Source organism: Sminthopsis crassicaudata, chromosome 4 (genome assembly GCF_048593235.1).
Source record: "Sminthopsis crassicaudata isolate SCR6 chromosome 4, ASM4859323v1, whole genome shotgun sequence".
Lineage (NCBI taxonomy): Eukaryota > Metazoa > Chordata > Mammalia > Dasyuromorphia > Dasyuridae > Sminthopsis > Sminthopsis crassicaudata.
In genome coordinates this window covers 140,635,175-140,657,306 of record NC_133620.1, presented here as the reverse complement: position 1 = coordinate 140,657,306, position 22,132 = coordinate 140,635,175, and positions in this window count along the sequence as shown.

Sequence of the window (22,132 nt, the reverse complement as noted above, 5' to 3'; positions counted from 1 at the left end):
TCTGGAGGAGGGATACATACTAGGGGAGGACTGGCAGATATATTTTACATAGGTGTAATCAAGAATCACAACCTCAAGAGAATTCTTACAAAACTAGGCCAACAGGCTCCAGAGGATTGGGTGAAGAATCTCTCTTTAGGGTTACTTAGAGTCCTGCATTGTACTCCAGGAGAATATTAAGCTTAGTCCCTTTGAAATTTTGCATGGGAGGCCCTTCTCAACCTCTGATATTCTTGTAGATCCAGAACTGCACCTTATCACTCAGTTTGCCACACAGCTTGGTGCAGTTCAGAAGGCTTTTTCTGAATATGCCAAAAAACATATCCCTAAACCTACAAATGCTCATGCTCAGATTGTCACTCCAGTAAATACAAGGGACATGGTATACTTAAAATTTTGGAAGGCCCAAGGTATTGGCTCCCTGGATATAAAATGAAAAGGACTATACAGGTTCATTCTGATTACTTCATCTTCAGTTAACCTCGAAGGCCTTCCCAGATGGACTCATGTTTCTAGAATTAAAAATGCCATTCCTGTTACCTCTTCTCCTTAGAACTTCCTAGATATGTCTGTGAACAATACGTCTTGAAATTATTGTTCTGCATGACTCATGGAAACAATAAAAACACATTGGACAGAGAAGGGTGAAATTGTGTTTTTGTTATCCTCCACTTTCTCCAAGTTAATTATTTTCTCCCTCACTACTTTTAAACTTTTTATATTCCAGACTTCAGGCCATGAATATCAGCAGCTCCCTAATCCTAAAACACAACACTCCCTGGATGCTGCTGTTGCCATCTTCAAGTCTCACCTCAGTCTGAACTCAGATAAGCAGGGCCAACTCTACATCTTTTGTCAGCCTGAAACAGCTTTAGAAGATGAATGAGACATTCATCCCTTTGTCCCAAATGAATTTGGGTTTTGATTGCTTGAAGGGAGAATGATAAAGTACGAGAAAATTGTAATTTCTGAAAAATCCTAAGGTTACTTGGCTTTGGGAGTGTCACAAACAACGCTAGCTGTCAGAGAACAATCTGTTGGTCAGTAAGCTGTAGAACTCAATGATGAGAACTAACCTACCCCTACTACTTCTCAATTATACTTCTAAGCCATAATATTAGCTTTCAACCTAATCTTTGTTTCTCTTTCCAATAAAATTATTTTCTTGAATCTGACTCTGCAAAAATTTCATTGGAAATTAGTCCACTGTTAAGTAACATAATAAATCCTAATCTGGAGACTGATTTTGCAGATTCTTTCACCATACTCAAAACATCTCCCAGGGACCCTAATCTTGTTGGAGTGTCTTCTGCCTCAATAATATCATGGACCTATTTCAGTTTAAATAACAATAAGACTCTTACATGGATCAATGTATGGCAAGACAGTTTCCATAAGGTATTTTTCCATTCATTTCCATTCCTTCCTAGACCTGGAGAACAACAATAACAACAAAAATCCCAAAACAATTTTTACTTTCTTCTTCTCAAGGAGAGTGTGAAACCATTAAAGTGGGAGAGAGCATCTAGAGACTGATGGAAAAGGCTAGACCCTTCCAAAAACAGAGGAGCTCAATTGCAGGCTGAAAGTGGGCAGGAGGCCTTTTTCAATCAAGTAGTTAATGGTGTTGGATGCTTTCAGAATCATGATATTGGGAGACAAGACTGATGTCATCATCCTTGAAGGTGGTGACTCTTCTATATACACTGGCAAATTTGAGAGCGACAATGGTCCAGTCTTAACTTCTCAAATAATCTAACCTGTGACTGAGGCACTTAAAATTACTTATCATCTCCACTCGGCCTGGTATCCTCAATCTTCTAGAAAGGTGGAGAAAATGAATCACACCCTCAAGGAGTACTTACTAAACTGTGTCTGGAAATTAGAGAGTGAAGAATCTCCCTTTAAGATTACTTAAAGTCAGCATTGTACCTTGAGAGAATATTAAACCTTTTGATTTGATTGAACTTTTGATTGATAAATAGTCAAAGAATATGAACAGGTAGTTTTGAGATCAATAAATCAAAGCTTTCTATAGTCATATGAAGAAATACTCTAAATTATTATTGATTAGAGAAATGCAAATTAAAAAATTAAAAGCTCATATCAGATTGGCTAATATGAAAGAAAAGGAAAATGATATATGTTAGAGAGAATATGGGACAATTGGGACACAATTGCTAGGTGAGTTGTGAACTCACCCAACCATCCTGGATAGAAATTTGGAACTTTGCCCAAAGGGCAATTCAACTATGCATACTCTTTGATCCGACAACACTACTACTAAGTCTGTATTTCAAAGAAGTTACCAAAAAGGTAAAAGGATTTTGATGTTCAAAATATTTATAGCAGCTCTTTCTGTGAGAACAAAGATTTAGAAATAGAAGGCTAAACATCAATTGGGGGATGGTTAAACAAATTGTAGTATATGAATGTAATGAAATACTATTTTGCTATAAGAAATTATGAGTAGGCAGATTTCAGAAAAAACCTGCAGAAGTTTACATGAACTGATGCAAATTGAACTGAGCAGAACAGAACATTGTACAAAGTATCAGAATATTGTGTGATGATCAACAATGAACAACTTAGCTCTTCTCAGCAATTCAATGATAAAAGTGAATTCCAAAGGACTTATGATAGAAAATGCAATCCACATTCATACTGGAGTTTGAATGCAGATTAAAACATACTATTTTCATTTTTTTTCAATGTTTCTTTATGTTTGACTTGTTTCTTCTTTCTCAACATGGATAGTATGGAAATGTTTCACATGATTGTGTATATATAACCTATAACAAATTGCTTACCTTCTTAGAAAGTAGAATGTGAGGGAGGGAGAAAATTTGAAACACTTTTTAAAAAGAATGCTAAGAATTATGTTTATGTATAATTGGAAAAAGTGCTATAAAATTTTTAGAAAGAGTTTGGTGCTCTGTGGGGTATAGTTTACAATTAGTTTTCATAATGACTCACCTCATTTCTTTCTTTTTTCTTTTAATTATTGTTGGTAGTCTGATAAGTCTAAGGTAGAATCTCAGGATTGTTTAAAAGTATATTTTATAAATATTAGTGATTTGAAGCAGGATTTTAAAGTATAGATGCTGATAACTTTGATTTCTTCCATTGAGAACTGACCACATTTTTGACCATTTTTTTTAAAAATTGGGAAATGGCACTTGCTCTTATGCCTTTGAATTGAGGAAGTGAAATGGTGCAGTACATTGAATACTAGACTTGGAGTCAGGAAGTTCTGAGGCTACATCTGGCCTCAGTAACTATATGACCCTAGGCAAGTCTTTTAACCTCTGTTGCCTCATCTGTAAAATGGAGATAATAATTGCACTTCCCTAACATGGCTGTTGTGAGGATAAAATAATATTTGTAAAGTAATCTGCAAATATTAAAGACTATATGACAACTAGAAACCACAGTGGATAGAGCACCAGGTCTGGAACATAAAGACCTGAATTCAAATGTTACCTCATACACTTTCTAGCTGTGTGACTTTGCATAAGTAACTTAACCTTTGTCTGTCTTAGTTTCCTCAAATGTAAAATGGAGATAATAATGATATTTACCTCCCTGGGCTGTTGTGAAAACTAAATGACAAAATGATTGTGAAGAATACAGCACGGTGCCTGGTATAGAGTAAACACCATATAAATATAGTTATTATTGTTGTTAGATGAATAATTAGCTATTATTATTGAATTAGTTCCCTATATGCCCTGGGTAGGAGACAGACAATTTTTTATGCAAAGCCTTTTAAATTTATGCAATCAAAATTTTCTATTTTCTATTTTGAATTTCTTTAACCTTTGTTTGGTCATGAATTATGAACATTACATCAGAATCTCAAATATATAAGGTTCAAAATAGACTTGCTTCATTTGCCTCCTAAACATATTTCTGAATAAACTAGTTGCTTCAAAAACTTGGTCTTATCCTTTATAATTCCCTCCTTCTTTTATATCCAACCCATTATAATAACCTGTCATTCTACCTTCACAATTTCTCTTGCAACTGTCCTATTTTCTCTATTTTTTCATCTCTTTACTATAGGCCCTCATTCTTATCTGAACTAAAATAGTAGTCCTCTAATAGTTTTTCTCTGTAATCCTCTTATCTCAATCTAATTAGGGTGTCTATACAATTTTTTTGTTTCATGAAAATGTTTGGAAATCTGATGAAAAAAATTCAGATCCCTTCACAAAATAGTGGTTTTAAAATGCACAGGATTACAAAGGAAACTATAGTGAAGCATGTTTATCAATTTTTAAAAAATAACAAATATATTAACAATAGGTCTTCAAGGATATTTTTTCTTACTTTAAAATTTGATCATGTGACTAATGTAGTAACTTTCTGCTCTGTTTTGTTACCTTCCAGCCATGTCCATAGAGACAGTTTTGGCCCATGGATAAATGAGACAAAGTATACATCAGAAAAGTGGTGAGAAATGGTCACAGAAAGTTGTGCCATGATTTAAGATGTCAAAATCAAAGAGAAGTGTCAGGGTAGAATGGAGATATAGTTATAGTAACATATTTTTGGCTCTTCTTCCAAGAACCAGCTAGATGGCATTGTAGATGCAGCACTGGAATAAGAATCGTAAAACCTGAATTCAAATTTGGCCTCAAATACTTAGTAGCTATATATTTCTGGGCAAGTCACATAATCTCTATTTGACTTAGTTTTCCCAATTATAAAACAGAAATAATGACATTATTATAAGAATCAAATGAGATAATAAATGTAATGTATTAACAGTGTCTAGCAGATAGTGAGCATATTGTTTCTTTGTTGTTATCATAGTGTTTAACATGGTTCCGTAATTGTTATCATCATTATTGTTATAGTACTGAACACAATGCCTAGCACACAGTAACCCTGCCATATTGGAGGTACTGTAAAAATGCTTATTCTCACCAAATCCTGAATCTATGAACTCTATGCCTTTAAGAGATGACAAAATTGAAGATTTAGAGCTTAAATTAGAAATCATTTCAACTCCTTCACTTTATAAGGGGAAAAAATCAAAGTGCAGAGAAGTTGAATGATTTGCCCTAACAGATAGTAGGTGGCAAAGGCAACATTTGAATGAAGGTTCTTTGATTACAATTTGAATACTCTTTTTATTGCTTCACACAGTAACTTCTACCAATTTCTTACCATATTTCTTTGTTTACCACCTTATCCGCAAACTATTTTATGTTGTCTATAATTCTTTGGAGGTTTGCAGGAAGATAAACTATGGGAGTACAAAAACTGAATTGCAGTTATCCTCTAAACTCCTTGATTTGGAATTGTCTGTGAGTGGAAGATAAAATCTGGTATGTTCCATGGGAACCAAAGAGAATTTCGATCACCTATGCTACCCACTTTCTCCAACCACAGCACTTGCATTAAATGAAAGAGAGAAGGACATCATAATCACCTAGATGAGTATAGGACTTCTTAAAGCTGGGTATATATATATATATATATGAACAGGCTCAGGTTATCTGGTAGATAAACTTCTTTATTCACTAATCTTCAGGGATTTCCTAATAGCTACTGAGTAATATCCAGATTCCTTTGCCTCCATTTCAAAACATTATATAATCTGGTCCCATTCAATTATTTCCCTTATCTCAGACATATATTTCATTCTAACCAAATTTGGTCAATTGAGAAAAACCTATTCTGCCATCTTCTGTGCCTTAGTTTATGCTATTCTTTTTTGCTTGAATATTTGTTCTCCCTTACCTTTTTGAATTAAGGATTCCTACCAATCTTTAAAAATTCAATTCAATACTGCCTTATTGTTTGTTATTATTTACTTTGTTATTCATTCACTTTAATTTTCAGTGAATGATCTTTTCTGCTTCACATTTCATGGAGCACATTGTTTTGTGCATCACTAATAAACACATACCAATGTTTTAAATTATGATTTGTGCATATGTTGTATGCATATTATAGATTGTAAATTACATGAAAGCATGGACCATGTCTTAATCTAAACTTTGTTCCTCTTCCATAGAGCCTAACACAGTGGTCTGTACAAAGTAGGCACTAATAAGTTTCTGAGTTGAACCTAACCACAAATGTTAGTAATTTCTTGCTGATTCAGGATAATAATTTGTCATGATTTGATATCCCTTACTCCCACCTCCAAAAAAATTTAAATAATAATTTAATCTAATCTGTTGTTCTATATTTGATAGGACATTGAAGGATATTTTATGAGTAATAACATAGGAGGTACTTATCTAGTATGTAATGAATAAAGTTTATTTTCTTTTTGATTCTTGATTTCTTCTGTTTTGAGAGAACAATTAGTATTTTACTCCTTTTTTGGATTCAGGGACTTTCCCCATAATTCAAGAATTCTTGCTAGTTATGGGTTGTAGCTATATAATAGGATCCTCTAATTCCTAAGAATGCTAAAATTACATATTGCTATAGTTTTTTAAATTTTTTTTTAAACTTTGATTATGTTTTTGTCTATTATGCTTTGGCTTTAGAGATCAATCTAGATGACTAACCCCCCCTCCTCCACATACACACACACAAGTGTCTGCCTTTTAATAGTCCTCTGTTAACAACTGTCCCTACTTGATTCATGCAGAGACATTTTCCTTGGTCCTTTTCTTTCTCCTTAGGTAATTGATTTTTTTTTTCTATTCTTTCTTCTTAATGAGCTGCATCTCTATTCTAAGTCTAACTTTTCTCATTTCACTTCTTAATATAGAAGAGAGCTCTTTCTTTATATATTTCCTTGGTGTCCTCCAATATTGTTGTTTCCAACTTTCTACTTTTTTTTTTTTCATTTGCTGTTCTACTCTTTATAGTTATGGGTTTAGCCAGTTTGATATCTTGCTATATGTTTCTTACCCTTCTCACATGCTGGTTTGCTTTTGTGCTAGGAAAGAAATTCTTCTTCTAAAAGTTTAATTTATCTTTACTCAGGTTCTTTCTCTGTAATGCACTACAATTCAATTTCTTAATTTTGATTTTTTTTACATCTTTTAGAAGTATGTATCTTACTTGGGATAATGGAATTTTAGAAAATGTTAATAATGAAAGGGGCCCTCAAAGAGCATGTGATCCTTTATTTTGCAGATGGGAAACTTCTTTCCTTTCTTTTCTCTGAAAAGTACATTTTCTAATTTTCATTCCTAAGGCATTTATTTTTCAAAGTCATGAAATAAAAATTGAATGGTGGAATAATAAAATAGATAGTAAATAATCTTGGAGCTGAGTTTCATTGCCACCTCTGCCAATAATAGTTGTAATACCAACCCTGCGCAGGTAACAACCTCTTCATGCTCTCGATAAAGATGTAGACATTGCCTTGTGTTAATTACCTATATGATTTTAAATAGTCCACCAAATAAGAATGGTTTGTATGTTTTTAAATATAATGAGCAAAGGCCTGGTTTGTGACTCCTTCTAGATAACTTTGTACAACTAAATTTCAGAGGTGATGACCTATTAAAAGGAGTTTTCTCATTTTGAGTTTCTTGTACTAATGAAATTACTAGTCAATTCTTTTTGTTGTAGAAACTGAGGTACACACAACATATTCACACATATATACACATATGTATATATTTATATGTGTGTTTGTATATACATATGTATGTATGTGTACATATATGAATATATACATATATGCACAGATATGTAAAATACTAACAACAATAATAACTAGTGGTTACATAATACTTTAAGGTTCTCAAATCACTTTGTAAGCCTTATCTCATTATCATCACTATAAATCTAGGAGGTATTATTGTAGCAATTTTAAAAGTTAGGAAACTGAGACAGAAGGAGGTTAAGTGACATACCCAGTATCATCTATCCAAATTTGAACTCAGGTTTTCTTAAATTCAGATCTTGCATTCTACCTACTTCCTGAAACAATATATTATATGTGTATATATAGATATAAATTATTGCATATACATATAGTCTATTGCACACACACACACACACACACACACACACACATATATATATATGCATCTATAAGGTTGATTTATAAAATAGGGCCTAAATTCTTAGTAATTTTGCACTTAAAAGGCTGATTATGAAATGGCTTGTGCTTATGTCCACAGTTATAAAAATTCTTTAAATCTCAGCAGTGTCTACCACATAGCAACTGCTTTATTGGCTTGTTGACTTGACTTGACTCCCTACTGTGTACTTTTCATGCAGTTTCATGCTGCAAACAAAGGGACATCTAGCAACATGAGAATAGGCTAGCCTAGAGGTGGTTATGGGAAATAATATCAAATTTGACAGATACTTTCTTTAACAGAAGAAATCTAATAAAAACACAAATGGAAGTAAAGTTGCATCAGGATAGAGTCTACCCTGCTGGTTTCTTTTTTCTTAAGTTAGCATTGCTTCAAACCTCTAACCTCTTTAAAACACACATATTTCTTGGTTTGTCCATTTAGATAGATGTAATCTCTTATGTTCTTAAAAAAAGGAAGAAAAAAAAAAGAAAAAAGGAACTGCATTTATGGAAAAAATAATTGCAGCTCTATCACACCATTGTCATAAGACTTTCATTTGCTCTCACTTTTTTGTCTTTCTTATCACCCATTTAATGTGACAAACCTCTAATCTTCATCACATAAGGACGATTTCACTTATTTTTCTCTTTCCAAAGTGGGATTAAATATAAATTCCCCAGGGCATTTTGTGGATAGATAATCCACAAATCTAAAGGTTGTAGAATCCATCCGCATACACATATGCACATATATAAATATGCACATATAGACATATACATATTGATAAAGGCATGCCTATGATTTTATTAATATAGAGAACTCATAGGTGAGGAAATTCCCTTTCCCAATGTAGACTGTCACCTTCTCTGTAACTTACAGTTTTAGAGAGTTTACAGAAATTAAAAATTAAAGTGATCTGATCAGGTTCACATAGCCAGGATGTGTTAAAAGGAGAAATTGAATCTAGGTCTTTCTAGTTCTAAGGCCAATTCTCTATTCCTATATCATGCCTATATATATAGTGCTGTGTGAATTATAAGAGACAAGATATTTTGATATGTTTTCATTTTGTATAACAATGGTCATACTTGTATACTTCTCCCAAAATTGGACTGATACAGAATGACTGTCCTTCACTGAGTAAAACTGGTTTGGAGTGGCTTAGGGAACTAACCATGGGAAAGCATGTAAAGATAAGAAATTAAATTAAGAAGAACCAAATGAAATTAAATTCTGAAATAGGAAAGGAGTAACCAAGAGACTCTGGTAGAACAGAATTAGAATTGAGACAAAACCTGCCTTTGAGGTCAGGCTGACCTATTGAATGGGAAGATTCTAGGCAACTACTAATTAATTAATACAAATATTTAGTTATAATAATGAATAGAACAGAAGATGAGTTAGTGCTATTCAATGGAATATTTTCATAAATATATTTTAAATCTATGAGTATGATATTTCACAATTATGAAGAAATTCCTAATTGTGAACATTTTATTTATCCCATTTAAATAATATTTGAGTATTTTTGACAATAGTTGGGAAATCAACATTTGGAATTTTATTATTTAAGTTATTTCCTCAAAGTTTTACTGTCACTGCCCCACCATAGTGCATAGGCTTTTAAAAGCTGTACAAACAAAGCAGAAAATTTGACAGATTACAACTGGAAATTCTTTAGTCATCATCCTGATGATTGGCCAAGATCTGAAGATTGAACTAAACTCATTATCTGAAAGATGGCTATCAGGTCCTGAAATATTTTATATTGTAGCAAGTCATGAAAATCATCTATTATGGTATCGTGGGGTGGTAATCTGCTTTATAGAGTGTATTTACACCCAAACAAAACTATAGATATTTGAAATATTAAAGTAATTTGCTATTGTTAATATGTTGCATACAGTTAAAAATGTATTTATGTTTATTATATAAACTTTAGTGTTTTACAGAAAAAGAACAACATCTTCCTTATCTTTTAGAATTACATCCCTTATGTCTAGATTATTTATTTATTTATTTTATTTTTTCCTGAGGCTGGGGTTAAATGACTTGCCCAGGATCACACAACTAGGAAGCTTCTTTTACCCCTATATCTTGTTTACTGTAAGGTTCTGATTTCTACACCTTTCTTTCTAAGTCTGTGCCTGTTGAATGTGAAATCTGAAGCTAAAATTAATCTTACTACATATACCAAGAGTGAACTGGAGTAAAAAGAGAACTAACTATATATACTATGTTCCAAACTATTAGTACAAAAGTGAATAGCAAAGCCTTATGGGAAGAAGATGTATTGCATTAGCCAAATGTCAAAGATATGTCAACAAATTTCATAGATTAGGTTGAGCAAACTAAAGTATGGCTGTTCTAACTAAAGCAGTTAGTCACCTGTAGGCAGAACTCTAAACTCTAAACTCATTTTAAAGCATGAGCTTCTTTTGTCTTTGAAATTCTAAGAGTTGCTATATAACTCTTCAGGAATCAATCAAAGTCAAGTAAAAATATTCCATTTCCTTCTACAGAGTCAGCACAGCAACATGTTACTATGAATTGTTAACATGACTTTTTAGAATCCAAGACAGAGTTGTCTTAAGGATCCTATCTCTTTCATGGTGTCTGAGGATACCACATATCATCTCAATCACTTCTTGATGAAACACTAAACTTGGCAAATTAGAAAAATTCAAAGATAGTAGACAGATACAATACACAGGGAATTGGTTGTGATTTTGACAAATGATCCCACTAAACAATGCTTCTGAACATGAGACCCATGAAAATGTTTTTATATAAATTGTATTTCAGTGCAATTGGTTTCCTTCATAGTTCTATGTATTTTCTTTCACTCTTTTGTAAAATGTGATTTAATTTTAAGAAAAGGCCTATAGACTTCACCAGATTAACAAAAGAGTCCATGAAATTAAAACAAATTAAGAACTCTGCCATAGGATATCCTTTTCCTTGGGCATAATGTGAATAAGTTAACTCAATTCCTGATGTGATTTTCAGTATGTGTCCATTTTTAAATTGTCTTTCTTTTCCTACCTCACTGCACTCCTCCAATATCATCACTGGAGAATCTCATTTTGAGGGGTCTCTTTCAGAAGGTGATCGTGAATTCTTTCAATGGCTATTTTACTCTCTAGGTCTAGAACATCCAGGCAGTTTTCCTTGATGATTTCTTGAAAGATAATGTCTAGGATCTTTTTTTCATCATGGTTTTCAGGAAGTCCAATAATTCTTAGATTGTCTCTCCTAGATCTATTTTACAGGTTAGTTGTTTTTCCAATGAAGTACTTTACATTTTCTTCTATTTTTTTATTTGATTTTGTTTGGCTGATTCTTGAAGTCTCATCAATTTATTCACTTCTATTTGCTCAGTTCTAATTTTTAGTGAATTATTTTCTTTAGTTAGCTTTTTTATCTCCTTTTGCATTTGGTCAATTGAACTTCTATATGAAGTGTTTTGTTCATTGCTTTTCTTTTCCATTTCACAGATTTTGTTTTCCAATGAATTGGTTTCTTTTTCATATCTATTTTGTAAGGAGTTATATGATTTTTCCATTTCATGAAATCTATTTTAAAAGAATTTTCTTCAGATAATTTCCGGTTTCCTTTTCCACACTCTTTTGCAAAGATCTCATTTCCTTTCCCTATTTTTTCTAATTCTCTTTTAAAATCCTTTGAATTTTTCTAAGAGAGCCTTGTGAAATGAGGACCAACTCATATCACCTTTTGAGGCTGCATCTGGTGTTGATTTGTCTTTAGGATCCTCAGGGTTTAAGGTTTGTTCTTTTCTTTCCTCATAAAAGCTATTTATAGTCAGAATTCTTTATGCTTTTTTGCTCATTTTTTAAAAGGTTGAGGCCTCCTCTTAAGGCAAATTGGCAACAACTGCTTTAGTTTGTCTGGGGGCCAGTGTTACTGACTGACTTCCAGTGCTGGGTAGGCATGGCCAGGTCCCATTTTTCTGGGGTTCAGTGGCTTACAATTTGCCTTTAATTTGCCTTTTGTATTTGCTTTGGGTGTCTTACAGAAAATCTTCTTGTAAACAGGACAGAGTAACCTCAGAGCCCATCAGTAGATTCCCTGGTGGGGAGGACTCCTCCCTGACTCCCCACTCCAACTCTTTGCCCCAGGCTCTCTGCACTGTGGTCTGGGCTTGGGAGCCTCTCTCTCTGCCCAACTGAAACAGACTTTTAAAAAAGTTTTTCCATGGCATCTTCAGGAAATTTATTATACTCCAAATATTTGTGGGTTCTGCACTCCAAAACTAGTTTAGAGGTGCTGTTAATTTGATGGAAGTTCAGAGAAGATCACATAGACACTTGTCTGCTCTTCACCATATGTTCCACCCCCATATTGTCCATTTGTAACATGATTTTTCCTCTTAATGTTCCTTTTCCAGATTGTTTCTAGATTCTAAAAGTATATCTGGTATAGCATTATAAGAAAGAAAAAATATTGAGAAATGTAATGCTTCAACTGGGCATGACCATATCTGAGACTATTTCATCTCAGGAACAATTAGGACCATGTGTATATATAGTTCAAGCAAAAAAGGCAAAAAGAAAGATTATTTTGATTAGTTCTGATAAAAGCCTCTTTTTTAAAAAAGCCTTTTTTAAAAAAATATATAGAAAATTGACTCAAATTTATAAGAATTCAAGTCATTCTACAATTGATAAATGGTCAAAGGATATGAACATACAGTTTTCAGATGAAGAAATTAAAACCATTTCTAGTCATATGAAAAGGTGCTCAAAATCATTATTGATCAGTGAAATGCAAATTAAGACAGTTCTAAGATACTACTAAACACCTCTCAGATTGGCTAAGATGACTAGAAAAGACAATGATGAATGATGAAGAGGATGTGGGAAAACTGGGACATTAATACCTTGTTGGTAAAGTTGTAAACTGATCCAATCATTCAGGAGAGCAATTTGAAACTCTGCCCAAAGAGCTATCAAGCTATGTATAGTTTTTGATCCAGCAGTGTCTCTCTCTATTGGGTCTGAATCCCAAAGAGATCATAAAAAAGGGAAGTTAACCTACATGTGCAACAATGTTTGTAGCAGCCCTTTTTGTAGTGGCAACAAACTGGAAACTGAGTGGATGCCCATCAATTGGAGAATGGCTGAATAAGTTATAGTATATGAATGTTATGGAATATTATTGTTTGATAAGAAACAATCAGAAGGATGATTTCAGAGAGGCCTGGAGAGACTTACATAAACTGACATTATATGAAATGATCAGATCCAGTATATCATTGTAAATGCTGACAAGAAGATTATATGATGATCAATTCTTATGAATGTTTTTTTTTTCAACAATTAGATGATTCAGATCAGTTCCAATGATTTTGTGATTAAGAGAGCTATCTACACCCAGAGAGATAACTGTGTGGATTACAACATAGCATTTTTACTCTTTTTGTTGTTGTTTGCTTGCATTTTATTTTCTTTCTCATTTTTCCCCTTTTTGATTTGATTTTTCTTGTGCAGCAAAATAATTGCATAAATATGTATGCATATTTTGGATTTAACACATTTTTTTTTTACCAAGTTTAACATATATTGGATTACATGCTATCTAGGGGAGAGAGTGGGGGGAAGAGAGGAAAAAATTGGAACACAAGGTTTTGCAAGGGTTAATGTTGAAAAATTACCTATATATATCTTTTAAAAAATAAAAAGCTTTAATAAAAAAAATAAAAATGAATACTACTCCATTCCCATTTATACCCATGGTTCATACCATAGGGGAGAGAAAGTTTACTTAAGTAGGCCCTGTGCTATTATCTCATTTGTCCTCATAAAACTTGAAAATAGTAACAATTGTTATCCTCACTTTACAGTTAAGGAAAATGAGATAGAGGTTAAGTAACAGAAATCATATTACGATATGAGGTCTTTGTGACTGTAGGAACTCTATCTATTTTATTACCTTGCTATTTTAATCAGAAAAAATTAAGATAGAGGATAGATTTGTTGATGAGTTTTGAAAAGATAAACATGTGTCCTCTTTTTCTTCTTGCCTTTGCTTGCACAATGGAACCATTTCTATTAACTCTTTTATTTCTTTTCTAAAACTGAGCCATAATTCTATATGATTATAATATCCTTGTGACTTATGCTTCATATTGCATAAATACCTTTTTTTTTTTCCATTTAGAGTTAAAATAATAATGTGGGTATTACTGGATAAAGGTATTACAGTTTGTTGGGGGGGGGGGAGAAGGAATCTGTTTCTTTAATTGTATCAGTATAGGGAATTGTTAGTGTGGGCTTCCCTTTACTGATTCAGATCAGCAACTTTTTTCTTACTCAGAATCTTTGAAAGTCACCTTGGGACATTGAGCCTTTAAGTGTTTACTCATAGTCAATATCATTAGCAATCTTAACCAAAATCAGATTTGAACCAAGTTATTCCAAATTTGAAGGCTAGCTCTCTATCCACTCTCTAGCCACTGTTATGTCAACTCTCCCTGGTTAAGTTAATTTTTATAGATTATTTCTTAAACTATAATTCTTAGTGTACTCAGCCTTTTTCCCCCTGCCATCATAGCACTGCAAAAAGGGAGGGCTATTTATAATTGAAAATCTTTTTTTTTCTTTCTTTCTTATTTGTTTAATGAGTTACTATGATCAAAGAATTCATTATCTAGAAATCAGAGTACAAATGATAGCATTCATCATAATTATTTGGATCGATCTTTGGATAACAGATATAATTGGAGCCAAGATTATACACACTGCTTTTTTAACCTCCATAGACTCTTTCATAATTTTTGTTATTATGGTGACATCTCTAAGAAACTAGGGTCATCTCTATGAGGAAGCACTAGAATAGGACTTTGGTAGAAACTAAGAGAGGATGGAGAGATATAAAGATTATGTGAAGAACTTGACAAGATTCTTTAAACCAGGTTTACATATACATTGATAAGGGTGTATAAGGAATACAGTAAAGATATGTTGCAAAATATGGTTCAATATTATAAAATTAAATAAATTAAAGGTGGTCAAGATGGCAGAGAGTAGACAATACTTTGCCTGAGCTCTTCCTGGCTTCCCTCAGTATCAACACTAGATTAAGTCTCTTAATGGATTTTGGAGTGGCAGAACCCACATAAGATATCTTAGAAGAACTTTGGGGAAGGTCTGTCTCAATTGGGCAGAAGGGGATTAAGCCCAAAGCAGGCATGTTGCATGGAGGATGAAAGTGCAGAAACCATGCAGGGGGAATCTAATGGTAGACTCTTAGACAAAATACAGCAGCTTTGGCTACTCTGACCTGGTTCATAAGGATAGTGAATCAGCAGACTAGCTGTGAGACCTCCAGTGCATAAACAGAAGGCAAATAAAATAATAAGCAGGACTTGTTCAGGCCTTCCCAGTATAGTGGGAAAGCCAGCACCACCACAACTCCAGGGCAGCCAGTAAGAAGCCCCTGTCACCTTCTGGAGGCAGATCAGGATGATTTCCTCTATGCCCTAGAAGAAGACCACAACATTTAAAAATAAGCCAAAAAGCAAAAAGAACTCTGACCATAGAGGAAATAGGGGGAAAAAACAGAACCCAAACTAAAGGCAAAACACTATGAGATGAAATTTCAAAAAGGAATATGAAGTGATCTTCAACACAAAATGCTTTCTTGGAAGAGTTCAAAAAGGATCTTAAAAGAGAGTTAGCAGAAAAATGGGATAAAGAAATGAGAGCTTTGCTGGAGAGTGTGGGAAAAGAAACCCTGAAATTGACTGAAATATACTGAAGAAAATTTTTTTGAAAAATACATTTGGTAAAATGGAAAAAAAAACTCAATGAATAAAACAACACATTTAAAAGTTCAATTGGCCAAATGCAAAAGGAAGTTAAACAAAACTTAGTGAAGAAAATAATTCACTAAAAATTAGAATTGGACAAATGGAAGTGAATGACTCAATGAGACATCCAGAATCAGTCAAATAAAAAAAAAAAAAAAAAAGAAAAGAAAACAATAGAAGAAAGTGTAAAATACCTCATTGGAAAAACAACTGACATGGAAAACAGACCCAGGAAAAGAATTCTAAGAATTATTGGACTTCCTGAAAATCATGATTAAAAAAAAAAAAAGACATTGGGGGGTTAGGTAGGTAGTGCAGTGTATAGAGCACTAGCCTTGCAGTCAGGAGGACTTGAGTCCTCAGACACTTAACACTTCCTGGCTGTGTGACCCTGGGCAAGTCACTTAACCTCAAGTGCCTCAGCAAAAAACAAAAACAAAAACAAAAAACAAAAACAACAACAACAACAACAAACACTCTCTTTCAATAAATCATCAAGGAAAATTTTCCTGGTATCCTAAAATCAGAAGGTTAAATAGCCATTGAAAGAATCCACTGATCACCTCCTAAACAGACCCCAAAATCAAAACTCTAAGGAATATTGAAACTAAATGCCAGAATTATCAAATAAAGGAGAAAATACTGCAAGCAGCCAGAAAGAAACAATTCAGATATCAATGAACCACAATCAGGATTATCCAAGGCCTAGCAGTATCCACTCTAAAGGATTGAAGAGCCTGAAATATGATATTTCAGAAAGAAAAGGAGTTTAGACTATGACCAAGAATTCAACTATCCTACTAACCCAATCATTATCTTTCAGGGGAAAAAAGATAGACATTCAATGAAATAGGTGATTTTTGATCATTTTTGATGAAAATATCAGAACTGAATAAAAAATTTTATCTTCAAATACAAGACTCAAAAGAAGCATAAGAAGGTAAGAAGGGAAGAAGAAAAAAAAAACTATGTTTTTTAAAGGTTAAAAAAAGAAGATTAATTGAATCCTCACATGGAAAGATAATATGTATAGTTCTTGAGGGCTGTATCTTTGTCGGGGATATACTTAGATGGTGTGGGATGATATAAAAAAGCTAAGGGTGGAAAAAGGATTATACTGGGAGAAGAGGAAAGGGGAGGTAAAGTGGGGTAAATTATATGACATGAAGAGGAACAAAAGACCTATTACAGTTGAGGGTAAAAAGGAAGGGGAATGAGCATTTTTGAACCTTAATCTTAGCAGATTTTGCTTAAAGAGGAAATTTCATACATACTCATATGGGTATATGAACTTGTGTCACCCTATAGGGATGTAGGAGGAGAAAGGGGAAAGGGCAAAGGGGAAAAGGAAAGGGAAGATTAATAGAAGGGAGAGCAAAAGTAGGAAGGGAAAAAGATAAAAAAGGGGGAGGAGCTGAACAAAAGAAGGGAAAATTAAGGGAGGTGGTAGTCAGAAGCAAAACACTAGTGAGAAGGGAAAGGGTTAAAAGAAAGAAAAAAGTATAACTTAGGGAAAATAAGATGGCAGAAAACATAGTTAATAATTTTCACTGTGAATATGAATGGGATGAGCTCTTCCACAAAATAGAAGTGGATCACAGAATGAATTAAAAGGTAGACTCCTATGATATGTTATTTACAAGAAACACAACTGAAGCAGAGAAATACCTACAGGATAAAGAGCAAAAGCTATTATGCTTCAGTTGAAGTAAAAACAAAAACAAAAGCAGGGGTAGCTATCTTGTTCTCAGATCAAACAAAAGCAAAAATAAATCTAATTAAAAGAGATAAGGAAGGAAATTACATCTTCCTGAAGAGTAAGATAGAAAATGAAGTAATATAAATACTAAACATATTTGTACCTAGTGGTATGGCATCCAAATTCCTAAAAGAGTAGTTAAGTGAATTGCAAAAAGAAATAAACAGCATAACTATACTACTGGGGGATCTCAATGTCCTTCTAAAAGAATTAGATAAATATAAGTTCAAATAAACAAGAAAAATGTTAAGGAGGTGAATAGAATTTTTAGAAATGTTAGGTATAATAGACCTTTGGAGAAAAGTGAATGGGGGTAGAAAGTAATACACATTTTTCCCTCAGCAGTACATGGAAGCTACACAAAAATTAACCTGTATTAAGGCACAACAACTTCACAATCAAATGCAGAAAGATGGAAATAGCAAATGCATCCTTTTCAGATCATGATGCAATTAAAAATTACATGTAAATTGAGTGAGGGAAAGAAACAACAAACCATAGAAACAATCAATAATTTCATCCAAGAGAATGATAATAATGAGGAAACATACTAAAATTTACAAGATGCAACCAAAGCAGTTCTTAGAGGTATTATATATATCTAGAGGCTGATATGAATAAAACAGAGAAAAAGAAGATTAATTGAATTGGGCAAGAAGCTAAAAAGCTACAAATTAACCGCCCAATTAAATATCATATTTGAAATTCTGAAAATAAAAAGAGAGATTAATAAAATTGAACGTAATAAAAATATTTAACTAATAAACAAAATTAAAGTTTTATTTTATGAATAAAACAACAAAATAGATAACTTTTGGTTACTTTTATTAGAAAAAGGAAAGGAGAAATTACTAGTATCAAAAATGAAAAGGGTGAATTCACTATAATGAAGAAGAAATTAAAGCAATAATTAGCAGCTGTTTTGCCCAACCGCATGCCAATAAATTAGATGATCTAAGTGAAATGGATGAATACCTTCAAAGATATTGATTGCTCAGTTTAACGGAAGAGGAAATAAATTACTTAAAAAGTACCATTTTGGAAAAATAAATTGAACAAGTTATTAATGAACTCCATAAGAAAAAATCTCTGGGACCAGATGGATTTACAAGTGAATTCTACCAAACAGTTAAAGAACAATTAATTCCAAAAGTATACAAGATATTTTAAAAATAAAGGAAGGAGTCTTACCAACTTCCTTTTAGGACACAAACACGGTGCTGGTACTTAAACCAGGAAAGGCCAAAACAGAGAAAGAAAATTATAGATCAATTTTCCTAATGAATATTGAGGCAAAATCTTAAATAAAATATTAGGAAAGAGATTATAGCAATTTATAACCAGAATAGTACACTATAACCAAGTAGGATTTATACCAGGAATATAGGGGTGGTTCAATATCAGGAAAATTATTAGCATAATTGACTATATCAATAACCAAAATAAAAGAAATCATACATCTTTATTAATAGATGCAAAAAAAAATTTCACAAAATCCATTCCTATTTAAAAAACTGGAGAGCATAGAAATAAACGGAGTTTTTCTTAAAATAATACATAGCAAGCATTATATGTAATGGGGTTAAACTAGAAGCATTTCCAGTAAGATCAGAGGTGAAACAAGGTTGCCCACTATCACCATTTTAATTAAATATTGTACTAGAAATGTTAGCTTTAGCAATAAGAAAAGAAAATGAAAAAAATAAGAAAAAAACCAGGGGACAAAATTACCAGTCTTTGCAAATGGTAGGATGCTTAGAAATCCCAGAGAATCAACTAAAAACTATTAGAAACAATTAACAACTTTAGCAAAGTAGCAGGATATAAAGTAAAACCACATAAATCATTGATATTTCTATATGTTAACAAGAAAGTCCAGCAGCAATAGATAGAAAGAGAAATCCTATGTAAAATAACTGCAGAAAATATAAAATATTTGGAAATCTACCGCCAAATTAAAGTGAGGAACTATATGAACACAATTACAAAACACTTTTCATATAAATAAAGCTAGATCTAAACAATTAGAAGAATATCAAGTACTCATGGTTAAACTGAACTAATATAATAAAAATGGCAATTGTACCTAAATTAACCTATTTACATTCAGTGCCATACCAATCAACATGCCAAAAATTACTTTATAAAGCTAGAAAAAAATAACAAAATTCATCTCGAAGAACAAAATGTCAAGAATTTGAAGTAATTAATGAAAGAAAAAACAAAAACAAAAACAAACAAAACAAAAAAACAAAGGAAAATGGCCTAGCTGAATGAGACTTAAAACTGTTTATAAAGCAACAATCATCAAAACCATTTGGTACTGGTTAAGAAGTAGAGTAGAGGATCAGTGAAATAGGTTAATTACATATGGCACAATAATCAATGACTATAATAATCTAGTGCAGGGGTTCTCAAACTATGGCCCACGGGCCAGATGCGGCCTGCTGAGGACATTTATGCGGCCTACCAGGTTATCGCAAATGGGCTGAGGGGCAGATACAGAGTGTGAGCTTTTGCTTTTACTATAGTCCGGCCCTCCAACAGTCTGAGGGACAGTGAACTGGCCCCCTATTTAAAAAGTTTGAGGACCACTGATAATGTTTTGATAAAACAAAAGACTCTGGTTTCTAGGATGAGAACTCACTATTTCACAAAAATTGCTTGTAAAACTGGAAAATAGTATGGCAGAAACTATGTATTGACATCTGACACTCTAAACCAAGATAAGGTCAAAATGGGTTCATGATTTAGACATGAAAAAAAAAAAATGGAGAACCAGGTATAGTCTATCTCTCAGATCTATGAAGAAGGAAGGGATTTATGGCCAAAGAAAAACTAGAGAACATTATGAAATGCAAAGTGAATAATTTTGATTGTGTTAAATTAAAAAGGGTTTGCACAAACAAAATCATTGCAGCTTAATATTGGAAGGGAAGTAGAAAACTGGGGGGGGGGGGGAATTTTACATCCAAGGGTTCTAATGAAGGTTTCATTTCTAAAACATATAGAGAATTGACTGAAATTTGTAAGAATAAGCCATTTCCTAATTGATAGTCAAAGGATTTGACTAGGTAATATTTAGATAAAAAAATTAAAGTCATTTCTAGTCATATGAAAAAATACAAATTAAAACAACTCTGAAATATCATTTCACATATCTTGGATTGGCTAAGATCTGAAAAGATAATAATAAATTTTAGAGGAGATGTGGGAAAACTAGGACACTAATACATTGTTGGTGTGAACTGTTCCAATCATTCTGGAGTGGTTAGAACTATGCTCAAAAGATTATCAAACTGTGCATAGCCTTTGATCCAACAGTGTCTCTACTGAGTCTGTATCCCAAAGATATCATTAAAAAAGGGAAGTTAACTCACATGTGCAAAAATGTTTAAAGCAGCCTTTTTTTTGTAGTGGCAAGAAATTGGAAACTGAAGATGTACCCATCGTTGGGGAATGTTGAAAAAGTTATGGTATAAATATGGAATATTATGTTCTATGAAAAATGATGAGTAGATTGATTTCAGAAAAACCTGGAAAGACTTATATGAACTGATGTTGAGTGAAGTGAGTAGACCAAAGAGAACATTCTACACAGCAACAAGATTATATAATAATCAACAGTGATAGACTTGGCTCTTTTCAACAATGAGATGATTAAAGGGAATTCCAATAAACTTGTAAGGGAAAGAGCCACCTACATCCAGAGAGAGGACTATAGAGAAGAATGTGGATCACAAGATAGTATTTTCATATTTTGTTGTTCCTTTGATCTGATATTTCTTGTGCAGCATGATAAATATGGAAATGTGTTCATAATTGCATATGTTTAATCTATATTGAATTTCTTGCTGTCTGGGAAAGGCTGGAGGTATTGAGGGGGAGGAGAAAAATTTGGAACACAAAGTTTTGCAAGAACAAATGTTTAAAACTATTTTTGCATATATTTTGCAAAAAAAACTGTTATTATTTTAAAAAGAAAAAAAATTAAATAAGTCAAAAGCTAGTCGAATATTCAGAAGCATCATAACTCCCAAATATTTTCTTAAAAAACAAAAGCAAAGATAGCAATCATACTACATATAACCCTATACATAAGCACACACACGCACACACACACACACACACACACACACACACACAATTACATTGAGTTTACTCTGAAAGATGGGAAATGATCATGATGTGGTATTCATTGTAGAATCATCCCTACACAATCAGATCACTGAACAAATAGTGGTAGAGCAAAGATCAAAGTCAGTACCAAATTAAGAGGAAGCAGAGGGAAAGAAGACACTGAAAAGCTAAAATAGCTCTAACTTAACCAAAGCAAATGAGCCATTCATATCCAAAATAAGAAATGGGCAAAGGAAAAGATATTGGTCATTGATACAGACTATTCCAATTCTCTAAAATTTTAACTAATTCAAAAGCAACCCTTTAAGAGGTCGAAAACAGCATCAGCCAATAAATAAAATGGCTGAACTTCCTGCCAGGAAGAGAGACATGACAGCCCAGGGCAACACC